Genomic DNA, 23,623 nt, shown 5'->3' on the forward strand with positions numbered 1-23,623 from the left:
GTAAAATAAGAAGTTAGTCACAATTTGTTGGGAAGTCATAACATCCCAAATTAATACATCGTAAGAAAGACAGCACATCTCATAGTGTGGCTTCACTCATTATCAAACAACTCTTTTGCTGTCTTCATAGAGTCGTCCCAAGTCAAGAATTCTTGAAGTCGGTAGTTTGTTTCAGTCATGACTCTGGTAGTTGAAGTAGTATAGCTCTTACAAGCTGTATTCCTATTTTAATTAAAGTGTGTGTGTGTGTGTGTGTGTGTGTGTGTGTGTGTGTGTGTGTGGTGCACAAGGTAAAATAAAGTACTGGAAAATAATTGATAAAGTTGAGGCAGTTTCTTCAAGTTCAAAACTGTTCACAGGGTATTTCAAGAAAATAACCAACTTATCTAAATGATCTAAATCCAACTGTGAAAATGAGGGCAATGGAATATCTAGTTTTCATACTAAAATAATTATATTTTTACCTTTTCTTTTCATATGGATTACTACAACTGTTTCATTTAGAATAACTCATAAATGTTTAAATTAATGATCTTTATGTGTTTCCTAGTGTGTTTTGAGGGACGGCTACAATTTTTCAGCTTATGGTGAAAGTATGTATTTGTGAAAAGAATTCTAGGAAACACTTCCAAAGTGCTTGCTATATCCAGTTTTTTTTTTCAACATCTGAAGTAGCCTACAATATGTATAGTGTGTGTATGTGTGCGTGTGTTTGTGTGTAATCATTTTGTAATCATGCAATAGCTCCAGTATGTAGCTTTAAGAAAAGCATGTGGTGATATTAATATTAGAGATGGCTTTGGAACTTAGAGTTATTCTTGCTATTGCAGAGAAATGTAGCATCTATTAAGACAAATGGTCGCAAGCACATGTCTGATTGGTTAGGCAAGTTGCATTTAGTTATACCAGAAATACTTCTCCTTTAACAATTACAGAGATAACCAAAAATTCAATGTGCTTTCAGCAGAAAATTGACTCATGATCTAGCCATTATTAAAAATAAAATACTTTAAGTGAAATCATTTGGCTTAAAGCTGTTCACTTAGTAACACTGTCATTCATTTAAAATGTGCAAATTGATAGGTGCATTTGTATTATTCTTATTAAGCTGCTCATTGCATATACCTTAATCTAAATCACAGATATTCGAATCTCATGATGAGGTAAGTGGCATCAACATGACCTATCTTTAAAAATTACTGAACGTTCCCAAAGGTAAAATGAAACAGAATATAATATTTAACTCTCATCACCACTAGTAGATTTTAAAATGAAATCTCTTTCTTACTTTTCTCTTAAAGTTAGAGGACATCAGGGTCAGTTTCTAGTATATTTACATGCAGCAAGAACTTAAATAGCCAACTCAAAGAAAGAATGTGATTTCACTTTTTTTCAAAGACTCAATGAAAATTCCATTTGGATTTCTTCGAAACCTTACAATTCACTTCACATTTCATTCACTACACATTTCATTTGAAATGTGTAGCGTGGTTAAAACACAGGAGAACAAATCCTCCAGGTGCCTGAAAGTTACCTGAGATTATATGAAGCATTTCCAGAGGTCAGACAGGTACTGCCACCTTCCATGGTGAGGTTGAGATTTAATGTATTTGGACAGGGTGTCTCAGAGACTTTTAAAATTAGATAGTAGCTATGAAAGCAGGGTCATATGAGTAGAAGTGACCAGAGATAAGATTTTATAAAGAAAAAGGTTAAGCACAAACTCTAAGCAAAATTATGTGATTTGGGTTTAGAAAAATACCACATTTCAAGTGAAGAAGGTAATACAAGGCAGTGGGGGAGCTAATGCTATTCAGAGATCTTTTCTTTTAATTTATAAGAGTTTTAGTAGCATCAAATAGTTAATATAATTGCTGATTCTTCTCTTACTCTCAGGGAAAATCTGGATGTGCTTAAGAGATACATATAATAGACGACAGATACATTTAATAGTGATGAGACAGGAAAGGGAAGAAATCTCTTTCTTGAACAGAATATAGTTGCATTCACTTAAAGCAGGGGTGTCCAAATTTTTTTCAACGTTTTTTACCAAGGGCCATATGCGGTAAAATACACAAATAGCCGGGCCACTCACTCGAGGTGAAATATGCATTGCCTCACCTGGTTTATTTAAGTAAACTAAATATATTTTTAGAATTTGCTGCGGGCCAATTAAAAATGGATTGTGGGCCGCAGTTGGCCCGCGGGCTGCAGTTTGGACACCCCTGACTTAAAGCAAGCTTGCATAGCTTTGGGACTTCGGTTGGTTTTATATCCTGATGGTAGGCATTATCATACAAAAGTGTTAAATTAAAATTTAAATGTTTGACTATAACAGTTTGTAGCAAAAAATTAGGAAAACTGAAATATTCATTTATGACCTAAAGGGACTTCCAAACTTTGTCATATTAGAAACACTCAAACTGGAACATTTAAAAAGTTCAAGAAAAAAGTGGAAGACTCCACTAAAAATGTAATGTGAAGCACAGAAAAATATGAGACAGAACAATGTGTACGAGTGCTAATTTTTAATTATCTTTTTAAAAGGTATTCTAAGTACCCTTTGTATTAGATTATTGTTCATTATTTGTACCTGCTCTGTGCCTATATAATATTATTAAAGAAATTGTGTAAATTAGTGTGATACAGGTCATTCAAAAGGAAAAAAAAAACACAGTATTCAATATAACAGTACAGACAAGTGTATGTGTGTATGTGTGTGTTATAGCATCCTGTGATATTGAAGCAATAAATTTCAATAGGCATCTCTGCCTAGTTTTGGGAACTACTTTGTGATTACTTTGTGAGGTAAATAAATGTCTTTCATATGCCCAGAACTCATGAACCAAAAAGTAAAAAAAAATCCCAGAGCACTGCCCTTTCTTCCAGACAGATGAGCTATTAAAACATCTAGGCAAACTGAAAAATCTTATTGCTAAATCCAATTTTCTTAGCCTGCCTGGACTTTAAAAGTATTCACTAACCGGTCTTTCCTTCCTTACTAGCCTAATTATCATTACTTTCACTAACTAACTATATTGGTTGTATCTTTGAACAAATCTACTATCCCCTCCACAATGCATCAGTTGCTGTCCTCCGTGGCCCCCAGGGCCTATCCACAAGTGCCTCCAGAGCACTCTATTTTCACAAAATCCAGTTCAGAACTCTTCTTTGATGAAAACCTCCCATGATCTTGCTATAACGCTGTTTTAAAACCATGAGAAATTACAAATCGAATTCAGTAAACCTACTGCTCTTCTACTTATTCTTGCATTTAATCCAGATTCTTCTTGAATGTTGGAACAGCTCACAGACACAGTAAGTGCCCTATCTGAAAAACAGTCTGCAAAAATCATTATGTCCTTTCAAAGACACTGGCTTTATTAATTCTGACTTGGGCTAATTAGAACAAAGGAATATATACCCAAGAGGGATTCCGTTATGAAGTATTTCTGCACTTAACAGAGTCCGAAAGCATAAAGGCCACACCAATGCCTTCCAGAGATCCATGGCTCTGCATCTCTTCATGTAGCGTAAGTCAGGCTTAGCTTGTGATCTGCACTACACTTGTGATTAAGCCCTCTTAAAAGTGTGCGGATACTTGCATCTTGAACTGCTCTAAATAAATTTTCTGTTTCAGGAGGGTCGATCTAAGCATTTGTAGTTTCCCTGCAAGAGGGAAAATGTGGACCTTATGCCACATTATCTGACTAAAAAATTAGATTGTTTTTCATTTTACATAAGCTGTTCGATTTAAAAAAAAAACACATTAATCTTATGTTCTGTACAGATGGTCAAACATGAATATTTGAATGATATATGAGAAAGAAAATATATTCAATGAAATAATGAAAGCAAACATCTGATAATCACAATTATAACCACAGAATGATATATAGCATTCAATATCAACTGAATAAAATCTTTCCTATTCTGGGTGCCAATTTAATTTGTGTGTGTGTGTGTGTGTGTGTGTATGCATATATATATATATGCATACACACACACACACACACACACATATATATATATACATGCATGCATGCATATATATATACATATATATATATGCACACATACATACACAAATGTTAAATATCAATTAGCATTTGTGGGTCAATCTATTGCTTGTGCTCAATCAGAAAGTAGTCTGGCCTCATAAACATCACAACCAACATTTTGGTTAGAAAACACAGAACCAGCATGGGAATAGTTTTGAAAGGAAGAATTTTCATTTTTAATCATTACAACAATTATTAGGTCTAGCCGAGGATGTCATAAATTTTGCTATCTAATTAAAAAACACCGATTACATTTTCTTTCAAAAGATAATAAGAGCCCATGTAGACAAGGTATTATATAGACTCTTTGCTTGGGCCCACCTGAGAGTCATCCTCGACTCCCTCCCTCCCTCCGTCCTATGTCAAGTTAGTCACCAAGTCCTGGTCTCAGGTTTTAGGTCATTGATAACTCTGATCTGTTCGCACATCTTCATCCCATTTCCACTGTCCAAACTCCTTACTGTATGGCTTGGATCCCCATAAGAGTCTCTGAAGAACTCTCCTACCTGCAGTCTTAATCCCTCTGGTCCAGTTTCTTTCTCCATCACTGTCTAATTTTTAAAAAATATGTTTCTTTGTATATTTCTCTGGTTTAAAGAATTTCCATTGCTGTCCATAACTTTTAAGAAAGATTCCGAACGCTGCAGCAAGGCAAACACAGCTCTCCCCTCTATGGCTCTGATGGCCTCTAATTCTTGGGACTGACCACCCCCTGAACTCAGCTCTAAGCATTCTCAAAAAACTAGGTACTCTAACACAACCCTCGACACCTTTACACATGCTGCTTATTATGTTTTGAAAACTTTCTTCCTCTGACCCCCAACATCTCACCAATACACCCCCATCTATTTAAGACGCTAATACCTTCAGGAATCAATTCAGGCATCATCTCTTCTGAGAGATGGCCCCTTCATACCCTAGTCTGACAGGTTCTGCTCTATATGCAATCTTTTGCTCATCAACTGTACCCATAGGTTCACTTTTCACTTTTCACCACTAACTAAAACTGCTTGAGAGAGGGGTCTGTGCTTATTAATTTGTGTCCTCAGTGACTTACACTGACTTGCACACCAAACATATTTGTGAGTTCCGGGTGGGGGTAGAAATAGATGCAAAGATAAATAGAATGGAGACTCTGTACCTAAGGAATCTACAATCTACTTGGTGAGACAAGTAAACTCATGAAGTTCATTAGAAATGTTATTTCAAATAAACCATTCAAAATATATTAGATGTGGTGTCAGCTGTACTGTCTCTCTCCAGAATAAATAAGAAGTGATATAAGGGTGTCAGACGTTTCTGATGCTCATTAAGGCAATTAATTGATCATGAAGAAGCACGGAGAGAATGAGAAGGATGACTCCAGCCTATCAGGATGGCTACAAAATTTGAACAGGTTAAAAGGAGTATATTTATTTGTAAGGTGAATGACACTTAAGGGTCTTTGCTTGCAAAGGGGAAAAAGCCTGTGAGAAGGGCCAAGCTGAAGAAAAGCAGGGGGAGGATGTAACTGTTGGAGCAAAGTCCTGAGAGAAGCTATTGGAAGTGGAATCCAAGGCCCAGGAGACGGGGCCACCTGCACACTGCTTAAAGCGGAACAGGCTCTCGATGGGAACTTAAACAAACAGTTCCTTCAATGACTATTTTCCAAGTTCACAATTAAAAGTTAGCTTTTTCTGCATTTTTCTAATCTTGTCCCAAAATACTCTAAACTCTTAACATAATGATTTTTTAATTCAGAATTAATAGAAGATGCAAGGTTATTTTTAAACATCCTTTTATGCCTAAAATTAAACTCTTATGTTAATTAAATTTCAAGAAAATGTCCTGTCCCCAATAGCAAAAATGTAGGAAATATGTTTATAGCACTGTTAAGCTAATTTCCCCTATGGTATTAGTTGTGACCTGGACAAACATTAGCTACTAAATTATCATTTCCAGATAACTAGGGTACTATTTTCTTTGCTGAACAGACGAGTTACTAATTAACCTCCCATGGCTACTTAGCTCAGTTATAGCCCCTTGCTAATGAAGAGCATGGTCTTAATTCTCAAGTGGTCAAGTAGGCTTTATTTGACTTTGTGGCCACATCTCTAACATATCCCCTATGGATTCCAAGTTCCATATGTTGCTCACTATTTGAATCCCTAGGCGTTAACCTATTGTAGGTACCCGATGAATTGTTCTTGAATAAATGAATGCATAAATGTATTAAATTAATAACTGAACAATTGAGTGAGTGAAATAGTGAATGAATTAATTAATGGATGGATGGATGTTATGCTCCATCTACCATGCTTGCTATTTATTTGATCAGTTTGAGAAAATTCATCACAAGTCCTGGAAGACAAGGCCACAGTGCACTTCCAGGCAAAGGATTGTCTGTCCAGTGACATCACTCATCACTGGGGTATGTGTATTAAATCATGTTACAGTCAAATTTCACTGTGCTCAGGATTCCTAACAAGCTCAACAACAGGTGAGGGCCCAGAGGTACCGAGGAAATTTATAATTTTGTAGTCCATGAACTTACTTAGAGAAGAGGACCAACAAGTTTATGTAAAATTAACTTTATACATTCAATTTGGCTATTCAATTTTGTACCTAGGTAACGGAAGTTTAGAGAATGGATAGCAGTGAGGGCTACTTGAATAGCAATTCTCAAATTTAGTGTTTATTAGATTTACTTGGGAATTTTAATCTGCTAAAGCAGCACACAGTTCTTACATATCCCCCATAGCTTGCGATTCGGTAGATCTGATTTGGGGTAAAGATGTGCCCATATATCACTGGTTCTCAACTAGGGATTATTTTTGTCCCTCCCCATCCTCAGGGACATTTGGCAATACCAGGAGATACTATTAGTTGTCAAAACTAAGGAGTGAAGGGCCACTGGATCTAGTGTGTAGAGGCCAAGAATGCTGTTCAACATCCTATAATGTCGAGGTTGAGAGACATTACAACTTGGGAGAGAGAGAGAGAGAGTGCTCTAGGGCAGGAAAACTATCTCAGCCTGGACCATGCCCATGACGCAATCATAAGAAGGTGAAGTGCATCCTAGAAAACTTTAGATTAAATGAGTAGGATTGATTGTAAAATGGTTCTTCACTTAAATATAAATTCCTTTACCAGGACAACTTCATACCCTAATAATGCTGCATAAATGAGGTGTTATTGAATCACTAATTTACTTAACCCTAAAATGGAGACTTAGATGAGTTCTTAATAGTCCCAGGTATACTGCAAGGGATAGACTGGCTCAGAAAAAAAAAAATGATGCAAAGGTTAATTCACTCGTTTATTTATTCATTCAACATATTCCTTTTAATAAATAATTGTCGAGTACCTAAATGGTGTATATCAGAAAAAATATAATATAGTATACTTTTTTATGAAGTTAAGGATTATACCTATATTCAGGGTAGGTCTCAATAAATAGCTCATGTTAGTATTTTTGACAAGTTTAATTATAGTTGGAACTGATTTCTGTCCTGTTGATATCTTATAACACTATTCACTAAAAAAAGACAATTGTCTGCTTTCAATAATAGTAAAAATCCGTAAATGACTTTACTGAGCATTTTAAATATGAGAAGGCAATGTGATACTTCAACTTTAGAGCGTCAAAGAATTTCTACTAACCCTTCATCTCCTTACAATAAAATTATCATTCCTTAGCATTTCAAGACAACTGCAAGCCTCCTTTTCTAAACCTGTAATATCGACACATTTTTTTTTTGCCAACTGTGGTTGATCTACCATTTAATAGAACAAATTAAGAACTTATCACTAATTATGAAAATAATTTCCTTCTTTTATTGAAATCTTTGCAGCCACTGCAGCTTAGCACATTATTATTCTGGGTGGCGTAGGTGTTGTTGAAAGGCAGCGTGAAAATCAGAGCCTGAATTATGAATTCCTCCCATGAACACTGAATCACTCACTGTATTTTCTATGGCAAAAAGAACTTATTTCTCTCTTGAAAGAAAAAGAACAAGAACAAGAGCATTTTAACTTTCAGGAACATATAAGTTGCTATACAATACGAGCATATATTGAGCTATTAATAGACAACCTATCAACTCTGAAATAATATTCTATTCTTTATATATATCCATAAAACTTACCATTTTGTGTAGCACATGTGTCTATATAGGCAAGGAATTCACCTATTTGAATTTATTATAAAATTGAACACTTCATTCAATTTTAATTCAGTAAATATTTATGAAACACCGACTCTGCTCCATGAACTGTGCTAGGTACTAGCTAAACAGAAATGAAGTCATAGGGCAAGAAGAGTCAAAAAAAAGGGGGGGGCTAAGAGGAGCCCTCCCTGAAAAAGCCAATGGCATTCAACAAATCTTAAGTTTTGAATGTATAAAACTGTAGAAAATACGTTTTGTGATCCTTAGTTTTTGAAGGGGATTTTACATTTCAATAACTTATGATCTGTGTTCAAATCAGGATGAAAAGATCTATAAACATAGGATCTACGTTGAGATGAGGCATAAATATATTTTAATTAAATATCTTTTAATTAATTATTCAAAGGATTGTTGTTCATCTGTGACATAGACTCATGGAGAGTGTGAGGTCTATCCAAGGAAAGGTGTTATATCACTTTTAGCTGGAACACAGGCTAGTTATCTATAATTTATTTTCCAATTCTCCCTATTAATATCTTCTGCATAGTTTCTTTTGATTTTCCAACATCAAGTGAGTATGTAACAGTTGTTTGAATAACTAGATATTCTATTTTCCACACGTCCTAACTTAGGAGAGGTAGATGGTAATGAAATGAGAACAGTGATGTTAAACTCTGCTTTCTAAATCTCAACTAGCTTGTCCTGGGACGTGAAGTTGACAAAAACTAAAGAAAATAAATGAGATTCCCTTTATAGGGAGCAGGTACGGAGGTGGTCTCAGTCTCTTCTCTGACTGAAATTTTAGTTTAGGCTCAAGTTATAAGCTGTACAGGGTCTATATATGTGTATGATTCCCAAAACAAAGAGTGGTTGTAGACTTTGGTAAGTAGTATTGATACTTCGTTGGACTGAATTCTGAGATGACACGGCACATTATTACAATTACATTTCTAGTAAAATACTTCGGCTGTATGCAAAATATTCCTTGCAGACCAGAGGACATTTTTGAGAGCAGATCTTGTTGAGTTACTAAAACTTTAGAATCTGCATAGTTGAATGTATATTTCAAGCACGCAGTCATCCACACATAGCAATTCTGGGGAGCAGCCACAACACTGCTTGAAGTGGTTTAAAATACACTCTAGTGGAAGACTTTCTTCAGTGCTACTCTTATTCCCTCTTCCCCGGCTCTAAACAACCAGCCACCCAACAAAACAAACATACAAACAAACAAAAAACCTGGTATCAGTTTTCATGTCTTTGGTTATATTCTCAAATACAGATTCGTAAAACCTAGCAAACTAAACCATACACTTTTAAACATCATAACTATGTCTATTAGTGGGATGGAAAAATACCATCCACTTAGAATTAGCCTACTAAGTATACCATTTTAGAACAGTGCTGGCTTATGATCCTCGTGAAAACTCAAGCAATAAAACTCACCCAGTTCTTGTCAAAATACAGTTCTACAAATAGCATTAAAAAGCAGTCGCCTAATGACACCAGTACATGAATGCTTGTAGGAAGCAAAGGGAACAGACAGATAATCTTTTGTATGTTATGCATTGGCAATATAGCATTGTAGTTTTAAGTTGAAGATAATCTTTTTCAATGTAGATTCCAAATTACAGGCATACCTCATTTTATTGCACTTTATTATATTGCACTTCCCAAGTGTTGTGTTTTCTACAAATTGAAAGTTCGTGGCAACCCTGCATTCAGCAAACCTATCCGGCACATTTTTCCAGTAGCATTTTTTCATTTCATGTCTCTGTGTCACATTATGGTAACTCATATAATATTTCAAACTTTTTCATTATTACTTGCTATGGTGATCTGTAATCAGTGATCTCTGATGTTGCTGCTATAATTGTTTTGGGGCATCATTAATCACACCTATATGACATGGTGAACTTTATCGATAAATGCTATGTATGTTCTGACTACTCTACTCATGACGTTTCCTTTATCTCTCTTCCTCTCCTTGGGAGTCCCTATCCCCTGAGACACACAGTATTGAAATTAGGCCAATTAATAATGACTTCCAAGTGTTCAAGTGAAAGGAAGAGTCTCGCATATCTCAGTTAAAAGCTAGAAATGATTAAGTTTAGTGAAGAAGGTATGTCAAAAGCTGAGATAGGCCAAAAGCTTGGCTTTTTGCACCAAACAACCAAATTGTGAATGCGAAGGAAAAGGTCTTGAACAAAATTGAAAGTGCTTCTTCAGTGAACACATGCAAGTTATAAGAAAGCAAAACAGCTTTATTGATGATATGGAGAAAGGTTTAGTGGTCTGGATAGAAGATCTAACCAGCCACAACATTCCCTTAAGCAAAACCTAATCCAGAGCAAGGCCCTAACTCTCTTTAATTCTGCAAAGGCTGAGAGAGGTGAGGAAGCTGCCGATGAAAAGTTTGAAGCTTGCAGAGGTGCTGTAGAAAATACATTTTCTTATCCTCAGTTTTTGAAGGGGAACTCACCTTTCAATAACTTATGATCTGTGTTCAAATCAAGCTGAAAAGATCTATACACATAGGACCTACATTGAGGTTTAAGGAAAGAAGCCATTTTTATAACATAAAAGTGCAAGGTGAAACAGTCAGTGCTGATTTCTCCAGATGATCTCCAGCAAGTTCTCCAGATGATCAAGCTAGAATACTGAATGAAGGTGGTTATGCTGAACAACAGAATTTCAGTGTAGACAAAACAGTCTATACTGGAAGAAGATGAGATCTAGGACTTTCATAGATAGAGAGGAGAAGTCAATGCCTGGCTTCAGAGCTTCAAAGGACAGACTCACCCTTGTTAAGGGGCTAATGCAGCTGGTGACTTCAAGCGGAAGCCAATATCCATTTACCAATCTGAAAAATTGAGGTCTCTTTAGAATTATGCTAAATGCACTCTGTCTGTGCTCTACAGATGGAACAGTAGAGCCTGGATCACAGCATATCTGTTTACAACATGTTTTACTAAATATTTTAAGTCCATTGTTGAGATCTACTGCTCAGAATATATATATATATATATATATATATATATATATATATATATATATATTTTTTTTTTTTTTATTTTTCCTGCAAAATATCACTGCTCCTTGACAATGTGCCTGGTCACCCCAGAGCTCTGATGGAGATGTACAATGAGACTAATGTTTTCATGCCTGCTAACACAACGTCCATTCTGCAGGCCATGGATTAAGAAGTAATTTCGACTTTCAAGTCTTATTATTTAAGAAATATATTTTATAAGGCTATAGCTGCCACAGATAATGATTCCTCTTATGGATATATGGAGAATAAATTATAAAGCTGGAAAGGATTCATCATTCTAGATGTTATTAAGAACATTTGCTATTCAATGGAAGAAGTCAAAATATCAACATTAACAAGAATTTAGAAGAAGTTGATTCCAACCCTCATGTACGACTTTGAGGGGTTAAAGTTTTCAGTGGAGGAAATATGCTGTTTGCCCAAATATAAGACCTAGCTGGACCATCAGCTCTAATGCGTCTTTTGTAACAAAAAATAATTATTATATTATATAAGACCCAGTCTTATTTTACTATAAAATCAGGTATAATTATAATATAATATAATATAATATAATATAATATAATATAATATAATATAATATAATATAATATAATATAATATAATGCAACGCAATGCAATGCAACATAATATACTATACTATAATATAATGTAATATAATATAATATAAAATAATATAATACTGGGTCTTATATTAATTTTTCCTTCAAAAGATGCATTAGAGCTGATGATCTGGCTAGGTCTTATTTTTGGGGAAACACGGTAACTGCAGATGTGGTGGGAACAGCAAGAGAACTAGAATTATAAGTGGAGCCTAAAGATGTGATTGAATTGCTGCAATCTCATGATCAAACTTTAATGGACTTATTAGAGAGAACACTTCACAGACTGTGTAGGTGACTGACCACTGCGTTATACAGCTATACACCTGAAGCTAAAGTTGAATAATATTACAATTATAATTATAGTTGACATCTAATATTATTCAACTTTGGCTTCAGGTGTATAGCTGTATAATGCAGTGACCAGGCACCTACACTCATAAATATATATACATATATATTCACGAGATGTGGAATACAGCAGGATAGGGAATATAGTCAATGGAATTGTAACAGCTATACTGGATGTCAGAGGGGTAGTAGATTAGGGGGGTTATCACTTTGTGAAGGGTGTGAATGTTTAACTATTACATTGTTTTGTACACCTGAAACTAAAGAAAAAATAAATGAATAAAAACTTTAATGGATGAGGAGTTGTTTCTCATGAATGAAAAAAGAAAGTGGTTTCTTGAGATGGAAGCTAAAAATGCTTAAAATGCTCTGAAGATTGCTGCGATGACAACAAAGGACTTAGAATATTACATAAACTTAGTTGATAACGCACTAGCATGGTTTGAGAAGATTTACTCCAATTATGAAAGAAGCTCTGTGGGTAAAATGCTGTCAAACAGCATCACATGCTACAGAGAAATCATTTGTGAAAGCAAACATCAACTGATAAAGCAAATCCATTGCAATCTGATCTTAAGAAATTGCCACAGCCACCCCAACCTGCAGCAACCACCACCCTGATCGGTGAGCAGCCATTGAAATCGAGGCAAGATCCTTACCAGCAAAAAGATTATGACTTGATAAAAGTTCAGAAGATTGTTAACAGTTTTTAGCAACAAAGTATTTTTTCATTAAGATATGTGCATTGTTTTCTTAGACATAATGTGATCATACACTTAATAGACTATACTATAGTATAAACATAACTTTTATATGCACCATGAAACCAAAAAATGTGTGTGACTAGCTTTATTGTGATATTCAATATATTGTAGTCGTCTGGAACTGAACCTGCAATATCTCTGAGGTATGACTGTAATTTTATTTTTTAAAGATTTTTATTAAAATATAACTAACATATAGTATTATATTAGTTTCAAGTGGAATACACCTAGTTATTCAACATTTATATACCTAAAGAAGTGATGACCATGATAAGTCCGGTAACCATCTGACACCCTACCAAGCTATCACAATATTATTGACTATATTCCTTATGCAGTAGATTACATCCCCATGACTTATTTGTTTTATACCTGGAAATTTGGATTTCTTATTCCCCTCCACCATTTCCCTCCCTTTTTAAATTTGTCAATTATAGCTGATATTTAATATTATTTTATATTAATTTCAAGTGTACAACATAGTTATTAGATATTTATATAATTTAAGATGTTATCTCCCTGACTAGTCTAGTACTCACCTGGCACTATACATAGTTATTACCATATTACTGACTATATTCCCTATGCTTTATTTTACAGTGACTTGTTTTTAATCTTTGCAAAATATCATGTGCAATAAGACCTCAATTTGACTGCACGTATAATTTGTAAGATATTGTGCTTAAAGTTGTTATTTGATTTATGCCTCTCAAATATAATTACTATTGTCCATTATGTCAAACATCATTGTTTGATAAAAAGTAGGTTCAAGTTTTAACCAATATCATTACTACCACATACATTGTTTTCCTATTGCTTTTCCTCAGCGATCTCCAAAGTTAAATCTATAACCTATGTATTTATTACCAAACTTTAAATAATTTTTTTACATTGATTTCACATCTGCTAATGTCCACTCAAATCTATATTTTACATACTTTGGAAAATAATATTAAGGATTTTAAGAGATATTTACAAATACACAGTGACTTGCCTAAATAATGGTATCTAAGGAGAGATGACATTCGCTACCTGTAATTACTAAATGTCATTGACCCCAAAGCTGTAAAATAATTATTAACTATGGTACAAGTGGGCAGTTTTTAGGCTTAACATAACAAAAGGAAATAGAAAGTTAACTATAAAAAAAAAAGTCCAAGCTGTTGTTTAGAGGATATATAAGTTGGGGAAATTTTTAGCCCGAGTCATTGAAAAAACTGAAAAAATACAGTTCTAAATTATTTAAAGTGAACACTCAGCAACTTAAACCTAGATCTTTTCAGAAATAGAACCACAGACATGAGCAAGTTAAGAGGTTCACTAGGGGGCTATCCTTCACAGCTAGCTCTAGGTTGCTCTTATTAATACTATATCCATTAATATTTTAACAACGTGATTTAAAAAACTCCTGTCAAAAAGGTCTCTTGGAAACATCCCAGGGCCTCCAAGAACAGTATAAATTGGTGAGAAATGTTGGATGAATTCCCAGTTTTGCTATTATTGATTTTTAAAACATTTAGTTGAAGTAAATACTTTGAAAACTGAATTCAATGACTTTGTGAGGATGAGAGGGACAATGAGGGAAGATAGAGTAAGGGGCAGAGCACATGTAAACACCAATGAGAGATTTCTATGGCCAGCATGTCCTGGCCTTACTTTATCCAGGTTAGCTTTTTTTTTTTTCCTTTCTCAAGGTATCTGACACCTTAAAAAATTGCTTTCCCAGATACATGGGGCCAATTGTTCAGGTAAGAAAAAAATATATGAATAGCTATCTTTCCATGTTAGACTCTCCCACTAACCAACCAACCAATGAACCAATCAACCAATGAATCAACTCATCCAACCCCAAACTTTTATTGAGCACCTGCCCGTGTTTTAGCCACTGGGACGAGCACCAGTAAAGCACTTTTTCTGCTGACCTCATGACCACTTCATGCAACAGGCACTATTAGGCTCATTTTGAATTTTAAGGAATCTGACATTTAGAGTTATTAGATATGTTGTAGTAATATTTATTATCATAATTTTTTCTATATTACTGACTAAAAAGTTGAAGCTAATTTTCAATTTCATATACTCAAATAGACAGCCTTACTGATAAATTTGGAGCTCCTACTTCTTTAAAGTATTTTCAATGAACTATGAGGAATACTGTAGAATATTATTTCTTTCAAAAATTGTGGTCTTTCAATGAGCTGCCACTGAGCTTCCAGAGGGGCGGCCAGCTGGCTCAGTTGGTTAGAGTGTGGGCTCTCAACAACAAGGTTGCTAGTTCACTCCCCGCATGGGATGGTGGGCTGTGCCCTCTGCTACTAAAGATTGAAAATGGCGACTGGACTTGGAGCTGAGCTGCGCCCTCCACAACTAGATTGAAGGACAATGACTTGGAGCTGATGGGCCCTGGAGAAACACACTGTTCCCCAATATTCCAGAATAAAATCTTAAAAAAAACAAACAAACAAAAAAACCGCAAACAGGAAACATCTAGGGTATGTGTGGATGAGTCCTGCCCCCACGTTGTACTATGTCCCTACCCCTCAGGGGAAAAAATTTTGTGGTCTTACTATTCATGTGTATATAAATTGTCTACAGAAAATTCTAAATCTAGATGTAATTGGTAATATTTTGGATTTAGAAACACCTATTAATAAGGCCAACAAGTTTTCAAGTTTGAATTTTAATAGTATGTAAAAAATGAATGTTAAAGAAAAAACTCTTCCTCTTTGTTTTTATTTTTTATTTTTTGCTTAAAAGACTTTTTATTTTATATAATATGGATATCTTTTGGCCGGAACTTTTAGATGTTTCAATTTTACACAATTTAGTTGGAAAGTTGGGGCCAAAGGGACAGACTATGGGGCCAAAAGGACAAACATTTAAACCGCAGACACACTATAAGATGGAGGGCCAAACACTTAGGGAAAACTAACTGGAATGAACATAGAACTCTACCACCAAATGTCACAGTTAGTTAGGTGGCTTGGAAAAGCACTTGGTCAAATATGAGTAACCAGAAATGTATCCTGAAGTGTTACCTGGCGTATTTTGGGCACTTGTTAAATAAATATTAGTTGTGTAATAAATGGTGGAATCTTGGAATAACTAAATCAAATGAATAGAAATAAATAAATTAAATTAAATGTCATTCGTTAGTCTCCTATCTTGATAACATCTCCCTATGAAAATTTTACCCCTTTAACACACTGTATTTATCTAATATATTTATGTTCTTATTACCTTCCTTTCTCACATCATGTATCCAAGCTCCATATAGTAGGTATTTTTGTCTGTTCTCTAGTGCCAGGCACGTTGAATAGCACAACAAATAATAGGATCTCCAGAAATATGTGTCACATGAATTGATAAGTTTAATGAGCACTATTTGGTATATTTACAAATATGAATGTGACACAGTTCCAATCCCTAAAGTACTTAAAAATCTAGAAAGAAATATCAAATTGCTATAATATAAGGCAGAAAAATATACAAGTTAACAATGATCTAGACATAAAGTACTTTATGTCAGTGATTCCCAACAGATATGCTACAGGATATGGTGAATAGTTCAATAATTATAGGGGGAAGACTATAAAGAAATGTGTCCCGAATAAAAAAAACAGAACAAAGCTCCAGAAAAATAACTAAACAAAATGGAGACAAATAATCTACCAAATGCAGAGTTCAAAATATTGGTTATAAGGATGCTCTATGATTTCAGGGAGAACTTCAACAAAGAGATAGGAAACAGAAAAATGGACATAGAAAACATAAAAAAAGAACTAAATAAGAAATAATATAATACAGAAATAAATACAGAAATATAATACAGAAATAAATAATACAATAACTGAAATAAAGAATACATTAGAGAAAATCAACAGTAGATTAAATGAAGCAGAGTCCTGAATCAATGATGTAGAAGATAGCAAAAACACTGTAACAGAACAAAAAGAAAAGAAGAATTAAAAAAAGTGGGGCTTCTAAAATAATATCAAACATAGCAAAATTTGCATCATAGTGGTACCAGAAAGAAAAAAAAAAAAGACAGCAAGAAATTGAAAACCTATCTGAAGACATAATGACTGAAAACTTCCCTAACCTGGTGAAGGAAAGAGACACACAAGCGCAGGAAGCACAGAGAGTCCCACACAAAATGAACCCAAAGAGCCTCACACCAAGACACATCATAATTAAAATACCAAAGGTTAAAGACAAAGAAAGAAACTTAAAAGCAGCAAGAGAAACACAGTTAGTGACCTACAAGAGAGTCCCTATAAGATTTTGTCACCTGATTTCTCAACAGAAACTTTGCAGGCAAGAAAGGAGTGGCAGGAAATATTCCAAGTGATGAAAAGCAAGTACCTACAACCAATGTTACTCTACCCAGCAAAGCTATCATTTAGAATCAATGGGCAGATAAAGAGCTCCCCAGACAAGTGAAAGTTAAAGGAGTTCATCACCACTAAGTCAGTATTACAAGGAATCTTGAAGAATTTCATTAAGACAAATAAAAAAGAAAAAAAGAAAAGAAAAACTATGAATAATAAAATGGCGGCAACTACATATCTAAAAACAATGTTTAAATATGAATTGATTAAATGCTCTGATCAAAAGATAGGGTGGCTGAATGGATAAGGAAACGAGACCCTTACATATGATGCCTACAAGAGACTAACTTTAGATAGAAAGAGAAATAAAGTGATGGGTAAAGATATTTCATGAAAATGGAAACAAAAATAGCTGGCATAGCAATACGTATAACAGACAAAATAGACTTTAAAACAAAGGCTATAATAATAGACAAGAAAGGACTCAGTAATCCTACTTTTGGTAATTTATCTGAAGAATCCCAAATCTCTACTTCAAGGGGACATGTATATACATATGTTCATTGCAACACTGTTTCCAATGGCCAAGATGTGGACAGCCTTGGTGTCTATTGATAGATGAATGAATAAAGCGTAGGTGCTAGATATATAAAGTACATATTGCTTGGTCATGGAAGGGAATGCATTCTTTCCATCTGTGGTGGCATGGATGGAGGGTATTGTGCTGAGTGGAATATGTCGGACAGAGAAAACATGCAATGTGATTTCAGTTATATGTGGAATCTAAAGAACAAAATAAACAAATAAAACAGAAACAAACTTATAGATAAAGATTTTGATGGTTGCCAGATGGTCAGGGGATTGGGAGCGGGTGAAAAAGGTGAAGGGATTAAAAAGTACAAATTGGCTTCCCGGTGGTGATGACCTCCCCACAAAAACATGCCTCTCGCTAAGGATCTCCTTCATCCCTCTCCAGAAGAGGAGAAGAGGAAACATAAGAAGAAGCACCTTGTGCAGAGCTCCAATTCCTACTTCATGGTCATGAAATGCCCAGGATGCTATAAAGTTACCACCATGTTTAGCCAAGCACAAATGGTAGATTTGTGTGTTGGCTGCTCCATGGTCCTCTGTCAGCCTACGGAGGAAAAGCAAGGCTTACAGAAGGATGCCCCTTCAGAACGAAGCAGTACTAAAACACCCTGAGTCAAGACGAGTGAGGAACCATCCCAATAAACACATTTTGTGTAAAAGAAAAACAAACAAACAAGCAAACAAAAACAAGAAGTACAAATTGGTTTTTACACAGTAGACATGGGGATGTAGGGTATAGCATGAGGAGTATAGTCAATAATATTGTAATAACTATGTATGGTGTCAGAACGGTACTAGATTTCTCTGGGTGATGGAAGGGGGGTTGAACACAGAGTATAAAAGGTGAAGTTATTAAGAAGTGCAAAAAAAAAAGGTGCAAACTGGTAGTTACAAAATAGTCATGGGGATGTAAAGTAAAGCATAGGGAATATAGTCAATGTTATGGAAATAACTATGTATAGTGCCAGGTGGTAGTATTGAATAACTATGGTGTACACCTGAAACTATTATAATATTTTATGTTAGGTATATTTTAATAAAAATCTTTAAAAAGTAATCTAATAGATTAAAAACATTAGCAAATGGGAACTTTAGAAATGAGAAAAAAATGATAACTTAAATTCAAAATTCTCCAAATTATTACATAAGAAGTTGGACAAAAATGGAGAAATAGTGAACTGAATACTAGGTTAAAAATTTTTCCAAAATGTATCACTGAGAAAACACATAGCAGAAAATATGAACGACAGGTTAGGATACAAGGAGAAGAGGAAACAGCATTCTTTAGGATTTCAGATGAAGATGACACAGATTTTGGGTGAATCTGTACTTGCAAAAATAATGATTGAGAAATTTCCAGGCCTAATAGAGATATTGATCCCCTTGAGCACCCTATCTTGACTTTGCTTGCAAATATTTTCATTCATTTACCCCAGTGTGCTGTATAGTTTATTTCTATATGTGCCAAGATGTGAAGAATGCTGGAAAACACTGGAGCAGAATTTGCCTTTTTTTTCCCCTGTAAAGGACCAGATAGCAAACATTTTAGGATTTGAGGGCCATATGGTTTCTGTTACAATAAATTAACACTACAGTTGTAGGATATAAGAAGTCATAAACAGTAGGTAAATAAACAGGCATAACTGTGTTTCAATAAAACTTTATTTACAGAAACAAGTATCAGTCTAGATTTGTCCCACAATCTGTAGGCTAGAGTTTACCAACTGTTACTTTGGAGGATCAAGGTGAGGGTTACCAAAAAAAAATATGTGTGTTGTAAGGATTTTATAGGGTGTCAAATGGGCACTCGTCTTATTAGGGAGATTTCATGGATGATGTAGATGCCTGATTACTGCACTGCACACCTGAAGCTGAAGCTGAATAATATCAAATGTCAACTATAATATATACAGAGGGTGCCAAAAAAATGTATACACATTTTAAGAAAGGAAAAAAACTGTATTAAAATTGTAATACTCAATATATACTGATAACAAATGATGAATACAGTCATGTGTATATATATTTTTTGGCACCCCCGGTATATATAGTCAGGGGATGTGGAGTACAGCATAGGGAATATGGTAAACGGGATAGTAATAGCTATATGCGATGTCAGAGGGGTAGTATACTGGGGGGAGGGGTTATCACTTTGTGAGGAGTGTAAATGTCTAACTATTACATTGTTTTGTATACCTGAAACTACTACTACTACTACTACTACTAATAATAATAATAATAATAATAATAACAATAATAACAAAAATAAATTATGTGGTGCCATTTCACTCCCAAGATTTTCCTCGGAATATATGTGGAATGAATAATGTAATGTTTCTTAAACTTCATAGATCATACTAATGGACATAATGGGTTGTTAATAATATTAGAAGCACTTATATTTACCAGTTAAAAAGGTATTGTTATACACTAACTAATACAAGAATACACCTTCAGGAAATTAGATCCAAGAATACACCTTCAGGAAATTAGATCCAATACCATAAAATCTATGATGTAATTTAAAACAATCTAAAGAAAAGTTACAACATTTTAAAATATGAAAAAGAAAATTTCCCTGAAGGAAGCTGAAACAAGAGCATTTTAAATTATAATAGCTTTATGAGAAAACACACAATTGTGGATATCAGAAAACTTCAAAAAGTAATGTAAATTCTAAGGCAGAAAAACAAAAGTAAAGAAAGCTCCATTTATTATTGTTTCTACCAATGAACTTTTAATTATATTGTTATTTTCTCAGAAAAGTAAGGCTTTTCTAGTGCTTTCTGCAGTATTTTCAACAGATCATGATTGTTTTGCAGACAGAAGCAAAAATTTTATCAATGGTAAATCTGAACACCAATAACTGGTATGAATTTAGGCATGATTATTTTTGACAATGATACAATATTTAGTTTTTTATAGATTGGGTAAATTTTAATTTATAAAGACTATTGTTTTGATATCAAATGTAAAGTTCTCATAGTCTCGTTTCTGTTAGTGTGACTATAACAAGGGGAAAAGCATAATTTATTTTCATATTATTAAAGCATTGATGGTTGGGCTTGGATAGACAACGGGAAGTTCCATGGAATCCTGACATTTTAGATGGAAATGACTAAAATTTAACTTCACCGCTTCTGCAGTTGGATTTACACAGGCTCTCGGTGGAATATACCCACTGAGGCAGTTATATCATATGCCTGTCAGAAAGAGTTATTTCTTAGCACTTTGATTATGGAGAAGCAAATATGAACTTGGAGACTATCAGGTAAAATTAAACATGTTGACACCTAGGACATATATTGGATGTATTAGAAGTTGCACATAAAATGTTAATTTGGAAGACTGAACATCATGTTTTTCAAGTAATCGTGTAATTTCTTTCCAAAGTGTTGACTGCCATGATGTATTCAGTTACATTTTAACATGTTTTAAACATACCAATCTGTGCAATAAAGGTAATGATACTTAAGTTAGTAGTTTTAAAATCCTGTCTTTAATTAATAGAATTATCAAGAAATTAGAAATAGTTATCTCCTGGAACCATGGCTTTAAGTACACTGAATATTTTGAATACAGACTTTTTTATTTTTGTGTGGTAGATACATGTCATTAAACATTTATTAAAGTCCATAGAATGTTCAATACAAAAAAATGAAACTTATTGTAAACTGTGAAACTTAATAATGATGTGAGATTTTAGTTCATCAATTGTTCATCAAATTACCACACTAATTCAAGAGGTTAATAATAGGGCAAACTGTGTACAGCAGGTGAGTGTTGATGGGGTTATACAGGAATATGGGAACTCTGCACTTTCCACTAAATTTTTCTGAAAACCTAAAAGTGCTCTAAAATTGATTAATATTTAAAAAGGCGTTCCTGCTGGCATTTTACTGTTTTAGAATAAAAGTCAAACCCTTCATGATCTTTTTTTAAATTTATTTTTATTTTTTAATTAAATGTATTGGGGTGACATTGGTTAGTGAAATTATAAAGATTTCAAGTGTACTATTCTATAATACATCATCTATATATTGCATTATGTGTTCATCACCCAGAGTCAGTTCTCTTTTCATCACCATACATTTAACCCCCATTATCCTCTTTTACCATCGTTCCTTTCTTTTTTCATTGCTGCTTAAGGTGTCAGGTAACTATAAAGTCTGCAAAGGATATTTCCATATTTCCCCTAAAACAATACTACCATCATATTACTATTTTACAGATCTGTTCTTGGTCTGTTTTATATCTTACCTATTGTATAAATTAAGTCTCCAACAAGATCTCTCCCTTGTTCTTTTTGTTCCTTTATACTAAGAGTAAGAATATTAAGTTCTGTCCATGTTAGTTTGGCCCCAGGCTAGCATAACTTGAAAAGAACTTTTAAAAAGAGCTTTATCATTTGGTTATTACTTGGAGTGGAAAGGTTGTTTTCCCAATAATAGTAATATTTTGCATAATTGCTTTTGGCTTCTAAGAGCTAATAGGTCTTTCTTAAAGTGTATGTTTCTAAAGGTGTAATATTTTTGTCTCCCTAATGTCACAGGTATGCCAGTCACCTGAATAGAAAAGAACATGATGCCAATCTTTCTGGAGTGATGGGATAAGGCTAGAGTGTCAGTTTTACATTTTCTAGGAATCATACTAGGTAAACAAAATGGTGACTTCCGATATGAATCATAAAAGAGAGGAAGATGTTCTGGGTATAAAGAACTAAGGATAACAGAAGCAAAGGAGAGGAATCACTTCAGTTGAAATACTGAACTTTGACATAAAACCAGACAGTGTCAGTCAGTCTCATCAAGTTGTGATTATTGCTAGTCTTGACTCCAAAAAATCAATTTGAAATACAGATAAATGGAAAGTCTAATCCTTAAAGTCTTTGTTCTTTGTTTTCAACTATAAGTAGACAAATATGTTATACATGGATTGATAAAATAGTTTAGCAATAATTAAGACGTTATAATTAAAATGTATGCAATTAAAACTGAATTTCTGAAAAGAAACATGATTCTTTACAGACCTGATAGCATCACATGGTGCTACTAAGATCCATGGTAAAAGACCACAGGCTAATTTAAAGAAAGAATTACAGGTTTATCAGGAAATGTAGTCACAACACGTGATCCAATACTCAAAATCCAAATTTAGAGTAGCCCAAAAAACATGCAAATTATCAGTCACCCAAATGACAGATTTTTAAGCTACATTAAAATAAAACATTTACAAAGGAAGTTTTCTCCTAACTAAAATAAGTTTATTTCTGCAGTAGGCTTTTAATTTATTTCATGGGTCAGCCATGGTGAAGAATTTTCTAAATCCTGGAAATTAGTTAGCCAAAGCAGAATGAAAATATGTTTTTAAATTGTCTAAAACTAGTGTGTCTAATCAGAGCAAAATAAAATGTCTTTGGGATTATCAGGGTAGTAGATTACCATTAGAAATGAAATTAATTGTTTATAATGGAATTTACTATGTAACAAGTTGTATTCTCCCTTCAAACTTCCAATGTTAGGTCTATTAATTTCTAAAAATATATGTCACTCATAAAACAAAACATAAACAGAAATAGGTTTTAAATAGCAAGGGTACCTGAGAAATATTCAAACATTCATTCTTGTACAAAACTAATGAATAAATATTTCTTGAATGTATACTATGTACAGGTGTACTAGGGATTGAGAATATAGTAGTGAATAAGAAAGAAAGTATCT

General features: G+C 34.0%; 1 protein-coding gene and 1 pseudogene across 7 annotated transcripts in view; one reads left to right on the top strand and one right to left on the bottom strand.

Moving 5' to 3' along the window:
- The window catches only part of ADGRB3 (adhesion G protein-coupled receptor B3), a 679,308-nt gene that overhangs the window by 261,110 nt on the left and 394,575 nt on the right, over window positions 1–23,623 (bottom strand). The window lies entirely within an intron of this gene.
- LOC308490880 (small ribosomal subunit protein eS27-like) lies at window positions 18,252–21,088 on the top strand (annotated as a pseudogene). The gene is made up of 2 exons: window positions 18,252–18,525; window positions 21,050–21,088. The product of its transcript is annotated as a small ribosomal subunit protein eS27-like (transcript).

This window comes from Rhinolophus hipposideros (genome assembly GCF_964194185.1).
Source record: "Rhinolophus hipposideros genome assembly, chromosome: 3".
In the NCBI taxonomy this organism is placed as follows: Eukaryota; Metazoa; Chordata; class Mammalia; order Chiroptera; family Rhinolophidae; genus Rhinolophus; species Rhinolophus hipposideros.